General features: G+C 43.3%; 1 long non-coding RNA gene across 1 annotated transcript; it reads left to right on the plus strand.

The window, feature by feature from the left end:
- The first annotated feature begins 350 nt into the window (after positions 1-350).
- LOC125727729 (uncharacterized) lies at positions 351-1,438 on the plus strand. Its single transcript, XR_007388827.1, has 3 exons — positions 351-447; positions 935-981; positions 1,138-1,438. It is a non-coding gene; the product is annotated as an uncharacterized LOC125727729 (long non-coding RNA).
- Positions 1,439-9,369: the final 7,931 nt, after the last annotated feature.

Genomic DNA, 9,369 nt, shown 5'->3' on the forward strand with positions numbered 1-9,369 from the left:
TTTTCCAAACCGCTTATCCTATTGGGTCGCGGGGGGTCCGGAGCCTAATTTAATAATTATTTCAAATATTAATATCCATCCATCCATCCATTTTCCAAACCGCTTATCCTATTGGGTCGCGGGGGGTCCGGAGCCTAATTTAATAATTATTTCAAATATTAATATAAATTGTTAAAATGCAAAATACTAGAAGTTCATGTTAAAAATGGACTATTTACAAAACAACTGCTGTAATGTGTTATCGATTTGATCTTTAACTAATGTAATGTAAGCAAATGGGAAATGTGTCTCTATATCATTATGCTGAAATCTATCTCTTTGTTACAGGCTTTCAGAAGCTGCTGGATCCTCTTCACTCTGGCTTGCTGATAGTTTTATCTTGCAGCATTATTCTGAACGTTGCTCTCATTTGTATAAGATGTAAACTGACCTGTACACACTGTGCAGGTACGCTGCCCGGCTTTATGCACTCAGAAGGACAAAATGTAGATTTTAACAAATTATAGAAATATAAAATTGTTTTATGATAGATAACATTTTCATATTAAAACCACTCTTGCAGGTAATACAGTTTTAAAATCCATTATTAAATCTCACCTTATTTATATAAACCTTTTTGTACTGTAAGATTTACATTTTTGTATTATATCTTTCATATTTTGCAAAATCTATTGAAATATACATGTTGCAATAAGTTGCATATCAATAACTTTTATTACCAAGATCTCCTTTATAGCAATTTTATTATATATGATATATGAGAACAAATGACACGTATCCAAACATGCACACTTAAATTGACAGAAGTCATTTTTACTTTCATTTTTGAGACAAAAAGGATGTTGATTGCTTGAAAATTCGGAATGTTATCTGACCACGGTATGATACCGTGCGAAATTAAATAATATATTGATGTGTTATATATTTTAAACAGATGAAAAGAACAGTGATATATCAAAAGTGGAATGGTCACGCAAGCAAGTATGTAATAAATATTTCAAATTACAAATCGTCAGTAAAACAAATGAACCTCAGACTGATTTCCATCCTGGGATCAGCATTTTAAGTGCTATTTGTGAAAATAGGTAATAGCAAACCGATTTGATCCATCCAATTCTGCCATCTTTGTCTCCACAGTGCCATGACGAGGACACACTGAATTACGCTGCCCTGAACCTTAAGAAGCCAAAACCCAGGAGACAGAAGAAAGACGGGAATAATGACACTCTGTATTCTGACCTCCGCTACAGAGATTATGAATAAAGATGCTTCTCATTCATGTCAGTCACACAGAGTGTTCAGGGTGTAGCTTTAATAATGTTCAGAGGAGGGCAGGGGAGCCAGTGCTTCTGAGACTGAATCACGGGATTTTACGGAGCACCGGTGCTGAGTTTGGTGTCAGTGTGTTTGGGGCGCATTTTTACTGGAAGTGCAAATGTTCAAGCCAGACTGGGGGCTGAGGGAGGGGGAGAGGGGAGCCACAGAGATTATTTCTTCATGGCATGGGGGGGAATAAGCGGCTTTAATGTTGTGGAAAGGCTGAGTTGCTGCAATCAGTTCTTTGATGTCACACATGCTTACTTGTCTCCCTTGTGTACCATGCTGAATGGTTTGGGGCAAACGCACAGGGACTGATCGATTATATTAAACAGATGAAAGAAACTGAATGAAAATTTCAAGTGTTCTTAAATTACGTTTTTCATTTAATTGTGTGTTCTGGATGTATTTTTGAGTATATACATGTACCTGTATATGTACCTGTATATATACCTGTGTCGTTAATAACGATGTGGATAATTAAGAAAGAGGAGTTTTGTTTCTTGCTCCCTGTCTTGTTACTTGGCTCACAAACATACACACACATAGACACACACACAAACATACACAGACACACAAACACACACACACATAGACACACACACACACAAACACACATGCACACATGCACACATGCACACACACACACTGCTACGGCTCTGTAAGAACACTACCATGCTCTTTTGTGTGAGTGGGGTGGGGGGTGTTAAATAAGATGAAAATGACAATGGCTGTACTTTTGTTATGTCAGTTGTGTTTCTATAGTCATTGTATCATATTCCACAAGCTTTTTATTCTACAAGATGTACAAGCCAGTCAGTGTATTCAGTGGGGTGTTCAGGAGTCATTAGGTTCTGAAAAATGTCTTGCATTTAAAACATAATGTACTTTTGAATACTTAAGTATTTTTAGATGCAAATACTCCAGTACTTTAACTGAAGTAAAAAATTAACTGAAAAACTTTGAGTATTATTTGACGAGGAGTATCTATACTTAACTCAAGTAGTGAAGTTGTGTACTTTGTCCACCTCTGTCCAAAAGTGACATACAGCTGTAAGCTGTTTGGGTTTGTTTGTCTGCTGAGTGCTTCTCTGCAGTGCTGCAGATGTTTCCACTGGTTAGATGCAGCTCAGGAAGACTGACCCACTGACTGCACTGTGCTGGACTCACTTTGCAAAGAGTAAAAACCACACAGACAGAACAATATCTGCTTCTTGTAAGACCCTGTTTCCTCTCTACCTCACCCAGGTCATGCTTTCAAGTATTCAGCCTAAGTTATTTTATCCAAACAAGCCACCATTATTATTCATGCAGCTGGACATTTGACTGGAGCACATGATTGCTACATATCACTACTGTACATGGAACGGAATGTACAGTTTTCACAACAGAACTTTAGAAAAGCAAAATTCTCATCAGTCCACATCTCTAACCACCACACATCCTAGGGCTCCCATTTATAATGGTACATTTTTGTTTTATTCACATTCTTTTTCATCACACAGATAAACACCATCCATTAATCTTACAGCATGTATCCTGGTCAGGGTGATGGGGACGACACCACCTATATCGAGTGTGATTTAAGGCCAAGACCTTAAAAGGGAGAGTCAAGACTGAGGCTTGTTACAAGAGCAGTGGGGCACAAAACAACAAACAACATCATTATGAATGTAAAAGAAATGGATGTATATATAAATATAGGGTAATAATAGAAACAAAAAATAAGAATATATTACATACAGAGGAATATTATAGGAATATTAAAATTAACTTATACACAATCCTTAACTTATACACAATCCTATTGCATGTAACATTATTGCTCATGTGCCAGATATTAGCCTCCCAAAGGAAGCTGCCACACAGGGCATAATGCACTGGCTCAATGCAACACTGCACATCAGTGAATAAGGAGGAACAATATTGCAGATCAGCAGCAGATAGAAACTGTATCAGAAGACAGTGAACAGGGGAAAAGTTCAATGAGCAGAGTGCAGATTATAAAGCCTGACTGCTGTGGGGCCCAATGACCTGCGGTACCGTTCTGTCACACGCCGGGTGTCTGAGTCTCTTACTGAAGGAGCTGCCCTTACGGGCCTCCATAGTCTGCTGGGGGGGTGAGAGGTGTCACATAAAATTGATGACAGCCTTGTTATCAGCCTGCTCTCATCCATCTACTCTACAGTGCCAAGGGACGCTCCTCCCTGATGATGAGAGGAGTCTAAGCATGTGGACATTTGGGATAATGTGAGTTCAGAACTGGATGGTCAGCTGTACGACTTCCAGTCTGTAGGCAGACTCATCACCTTCAGTTATGATGGCAAACACAGTAGTATCACCTGCAAAATTCAGGATCTTCACTGGAGCAGCAGTGATTTGTGTAGAAATTGAAGAGAAGAGGGAGAGCACAGAGCCTGGAGGAGCTCAGTGCTGAGGGTCAGCGTGTCTGATGTGTGCTGTAAGCATACAGATGTCCTGCATTTGTGGAACATTTTGTTTGTGCTGCTGTTTATATGTGTTGTTGACGCTGCAGTCAGTAATTTTCCACTAGCAGTCTCACCTCTGCATTTTACAGGAAGACTGACCGACTGAGAGCAGGGTGTTTGTGTCTCTCTTCTCAGTGAGCGAAAACCACACAACCATCAGGTCCTCAGCTCAGGCCCACTGCTTCACTAGAAAAACCACAAAGGGTATTTTTATCTAAAAGTGGGTGAGCAAGTGAGATGTTATTGACAGCATGAATTTGTCTACTAACATTTTAAATTCAAACCTAAAAAGCAGTATGTCCAGGATGTCAGTAATTACATTTAGTCAGTATGAACAATTTGGGTGCAATAATATAGAATAATGTAGAATTTTGCATAATTCAGTTAATACCAGTAAGATACCGATCATTAACACTATAAGGTCATGTTGCTGAATCTCATTGTTAAAGTTAAATGAATCTACGCATTTTTATACACACAAGACTGTGCTTAGTTCATCTTTCAGTCAAAATCACACAGTGAGGCAAATCTGACCATCTTAATTGTTTTTGCTTGTGTGGAATGGCATCCCATGCAGGCCTGTGCTCTGTGCTTCCTGGGACAGGTCCCACCCTCTCCAGACCCCGATGAGAATTAGTAGTCGCTGGATAAAAGATTGACAAAAGATAAAAATACAAAAGTCATTCTTGCTGTCTAACCTCTGATTACTGCATGACATTTCTGATTTCTGATAACTGATAAGTAGAAAATATGTTTAGTCTCTTGCTTGGTGGTAAGAAAAAAGGAGAACCACAAAGAGCACAGTCATTTTCAAGGTTATTTCTCACTGGTCAGTGTGAAAGGCTGCGTCATTAATATAACGCCGGGCTCAGCACAGTGACTGCACCTGCGCTGCACTGTAGAACACAAGCCAGGCTGCAGACCATCAGCCCTGAAAGTTAAAACAGGACTCGTATGTGTGTCATGTGGTGTTTAATAAAAATTTACAGGACAGAACATAGTGGATTCAGTTTCCTTTGCTCTTACACTCCCAGTCCAAAGTGTGGCCACGACTGCTGTCAATGCATCTGTCTCTTTTTTCACCTTAATTTTTCACCTGTGTTATTCACCTTAATATCAAAAGGCTCCAAAGCAGTACAGTAATGCAGAACAAATATTGTAACTAACAAGGAAGTGGGGAGGTAATGGACAGAAGTGTTGGTTTTTGGTAACTCCACTCCTCTGACCTCCACTGTAATTTTAGGTTCCTTGGAACAATATTGTAAACCAGTCATCACACACCTAGGGGTTAAAGTCGACACCAACCTTAAGTTTGACACTCAGATAAGGTTAGTTGTCAAGTCAAGCTTTTTACAATTGAGGCAGTTGGCCAAAATAAAGCCAATTCTTTCTAGGCAGCACTTTGAGACAGTAATCCACTCTTTTGTCACTACTAGTTTGGACCACTGTAACGCCCTCTATGTTGGGGTTAGAGGCTCCACTATTGTTCACCTCCAGAAGGTTCAAAATGCTGCCGCACATGGAAATATGAGCATGTCTCCCCCATTTTAGCCTCACTCCACTGGCTGCCCGTACATTTTAGGATTCATTTTAAAATTCTGTTATTTGCTTTTAAAGCCCTCAGTGGTCTTGCTCCATCTGACCTCTGTGAGCTGCTTCACCCTTACACCCCCACCCGCTCTCTCAGGTCAGCTGATCAGCTGTTCCTGACGGTTCCTAAGACTCAGCGTGAGCTTAGAGGGGATCGAGCCTTTGCAGTCGCAGCTCCTAAAATGTGCAAACACTCAATGTGCATCCAGGGTGACAAGGGACAACTGGAGGATGATATGACAATCTGACAGTGACATTCACAGCACTTTATATGTTGCCAAAAACAGAAAAGGGGATTAAAATCAAGAATCAGAAATCATGTATGAGGGTGGGGCTGCTTGGTGGTGCAGTGATTAGCACTGTTACCTCCCACCACTGGGACTCAGGTTCGAGTCTCCGCCTGGGTCACATGTGTGGGGAGTTTGCATGTTCTCTCTTGCTAAATTGGCCGTAGGAGTGCATGTGTGTGTGAATGGTGTGTGAATGTGCCTTGCAATGAGCTGCCCCCCCGTCCTGGGTTGTTCCCTGCCTCGTGCACAGATCCTTCCAGGATAGGCTCTGGACCCCCCGCGACCCAGTAGCATAAGCGGTTTAGACAATGGATGGATGTATGAGGGTGAGTCACAATGACGACAGCTGCTCTGTTGACTTGGTCCCAGGAGTCGTCAGCGTTGGTCTGCCGGGGCCCCCGTCCTGTCTGTGGAAGCACCCGTCTTGTTGGCTGTTCTCTCTGCCTGGGCCCCCTCTCCTGCTGCCTCACGTTTGGGTTGAAGTGGCTCCCCAGTGCTTCTGTAAAGCTCTTTGTGTATCTTAGAAAAGGGCTGTATAAATGTAACATTCATTCATTTATTCAAGGTCCCAGCCAGAAGAGTGCAGTACTACACTGTCCCCCACAGCCTGAATCAGCTGGATGTTATAGGATTAAGACACTTCCTGCATTAGGCCATTTACCCTCAGTGTATTTCCATACCCTGACAGGATGGATGACAATACTATGGCCCTAATTTTCAATACACAGTTTTCACAGGAGTCTCACCCTCATCCACATTCTCTGCATTCCTTATCTCATGCTTCTTTGCCACCCGCATCTCCTCTGCCTGCTTTGTCTCATTTTCCCACAATTGAAACACCGTCCAATTTGTCTCTGTTTTAGTTCTACCACATTAGTCCCTGAGCAACCAGTCTGATCCCGTTCCTCTAATTTCAGACGCATCTGGCTTATCTGATTGGGACTGAAGCTGCTGTTACTAGGAAAACCACATTCGTCCCACTGGGGCAGGTCTGACACCGCGTCCTTCCCATATGTCTCCCATAATTGTTGTACAGAATTTCAGCTGGAGTTCTTTCCCAGAAGCAAGTAATTTCACTTTAGCACCTGTTCAGTAAAAGTCAAGTAGGTCTTTAATGTTATTTTTAACTTTACACAGTTGAGTATAGTACAGTTACAAAAGAAACTGTTTCCCTCGGACCAAGGTGCTACTTAAATTAACAGAAGACTAACACATACCAACCTAGCAACATACTGTATGGTGCATAATGAGCAAAAACTGTGCAAACATTGCAGGACAGTGCAAAAAGAGAGGACAACTGACACCAACGAGCACAAACAGCACAGTAAACCCAGTACTGAGAAGGCGCAGTTTGGTTGTCCAATGAGGTAGCAATAAAAATAAATAAAAGTAACTGTAAACATGGCGACAATAAGATAAAAAATAGTAGTTAAATAATAAAGTGTGTTAATGAGTGTATGTGTGTGTGGTATCAGATTAGTCCCTGAGAGTTCAGTAGTCTGACGGCATGGGGGATAAAGCTGTTTGAGTCTGGCTGTGAAGGCCCGAATGCTCCGGGACCTATTTCCAGAAGGCAGGAGGGTGAAACGATAATGTGAGGGGTGGGTGGGGTCATCCACAATGGTGGTGGCTTTGCGGATGCAGTGTGTGGTGTGAATATCTGTGATGGAGGGGAGAGATATGTTAGGGTTATCTTCTTCTGAAGATGCGCTGGAAACAAACCAGTCTCTGAACACAGAACAACACAGACAGCTGTGATGACGTTTTACTTGCTGCAAGGTGTAGGGAATCCACTTGCAGAGTCTCCGCAGTTTCAGCAAAATGATGGTTTATTGAACAGCAAAAATAATACAATGTAATACAGTGTAGAGACACACCGGGTACTGAAAGGCAGCTCAGATACAAATTGAAGACAGTTCTTCACCCCCCTTTATACCCAAAAAGGCCCTCCCCACCAAGGTGTTGTGTGTAGGTGTTGTGAGTGAATTTACATATAAAGAGTGACCCCCTGGAGTGTGAGGATCCTGAGACAGGGACGGGACAGGACAGGGTGGAGACTTTTATGATCATTGTAATTCAATTCTTATCACCTTATCTTATCCTTATCACCATAGTGGTGCCAACTGGAACCCCCATTCTCTCCCTGGCTTCCCCCATGATCATAAATTCCTAACATTGTCTGCATTCAAATGATCAACCAAGAACCTTGGGACATTTTTACCACTTTTCCTTACAAAGGGAAGCCCGGTCCTGACCTCGAGGTGTCAGCCTCTCAGTCGAACTCAGCCAACTTCGAAAGAGTAACTCCCCTCGCAGTGTCTTTTATTGAGGTACACAAACAGGATATGCAACTGACATTGAACATTGTTTGTCACCATATATGGGGTGGAAATATTCAAGCGACAGTTCTTGAGACGTGTTATTGCTCAATTAAGATCAAGCTGCGGCAGGGTGTTGTTTCTAAGCGTCTAGCAAAATGATGATAAAAAAAGTACATATTTCTCTAACACGATACTCCCAATGATTTTCTCACCTGTCATCACTATCTGTTGTAGGGACTTGTGATCTGAGGCGACACAGTTCTCAAAGCAGACCGTGATGCAGCTGCTCAGGGTGCTTTCAACAGTTCCCCAATAGAGTGTGAGAATGGGAGATGGGCTTTTCTGAGCTTCCGTGGAAAGTAGAGGTGCTGCTGTGCTTTCCTTACTATGGAGCTGATGTTGAAGGACCTGGTGAGATTCTCCGCCAGATGGACAACAAGGAATCTGGTACTCTCTACGATCTCCACAGATGAGCCATCGATGTGCAGCAGAGAGTGGTCACTCTGTGTTTTGTGTTCTTCTAACGTCAACAACCATCTCTTTGGTCAACATTCAGAGACAGGTTGTTGGCTCTGCAGCAGTCCGATAGTCATCACACTTCCTCTTTGTATGCTGAGTCACCGTTTTTATTGATGAGACCCACAACAGTCTTGTCATCTGCCTGATGTTGATGATGGAATTCGAAATGTGCATTGCTGCTCAGTTGTGAGTCATCGGAGTTAACAGCAGTGGGCTGAGCATAAAGTCCTGGGTTCCTGCTACAGCGTCTGAGCAGTTGCCTTCGTCGCCTATAGCTCCTGCGCAGCCCGAGCAGCCGCCTCCGCTGCCCCCTGCGGCCCCAGAGCCCGAGCAGCCGCCGCCTGCTTTGCCCGTAGCTCCTGAGCAGCCGCCTCCGCTGCCCCCTGCGGCCCCAGAGCCCACGCCCGAGGCGCTCCCTCCGCCTCAAATGACTGTGCCCCCTGGGGCTCTTGTTCCTGGCCCCACTCCTGTCCCTGACCCAGCTCCAGACTTTCCTGCCCTAGTCCCCGAGGAGGTCCCGGACAGTCTGACCACCGTGTGTGCCACGCCCCCTGATTATCCACGTGTGCTTCCCTGATCGTACCCAGCTGTGTCCGATTATTTTCAATCAGTCCTGTCTATTTGAGTTCATGTCTTACTAGAGTTCAGTGTCCGTCATTGAAGTCCGTCTGCGTGAGATGTTTCCTGCACCCCGTGTTCCTAATAAATCCCCGTATCCTGCCTGCCTTGCCTGTTTCCTGCCCGTCCGCCGCTCCCGTTAAATGGCGATCGTGACACAAGGCACACGCACATCAAGTACCAATGCAGCAAATACAGATGAACAATTTAGGAGGAATACTAGTC

This window comes from Brienomyrus brachyistius, unplaced genomic scaffold, assembly GCF_023856365.1.
Source record: "Brienomyrus brachyistius isolate T26 unplaced genomic scaffold, BBRACH_0.4 scaffold114, whole genome shotgun sequence".
Classification (NCBI taxonomy): domain Eukaryota; kingdom Metazoa; phylum Chordata; class Actinopteri; order Osteoglossiformes; family Mormyridae; genus Brienomyrus; species Brienomyrus brachyistius.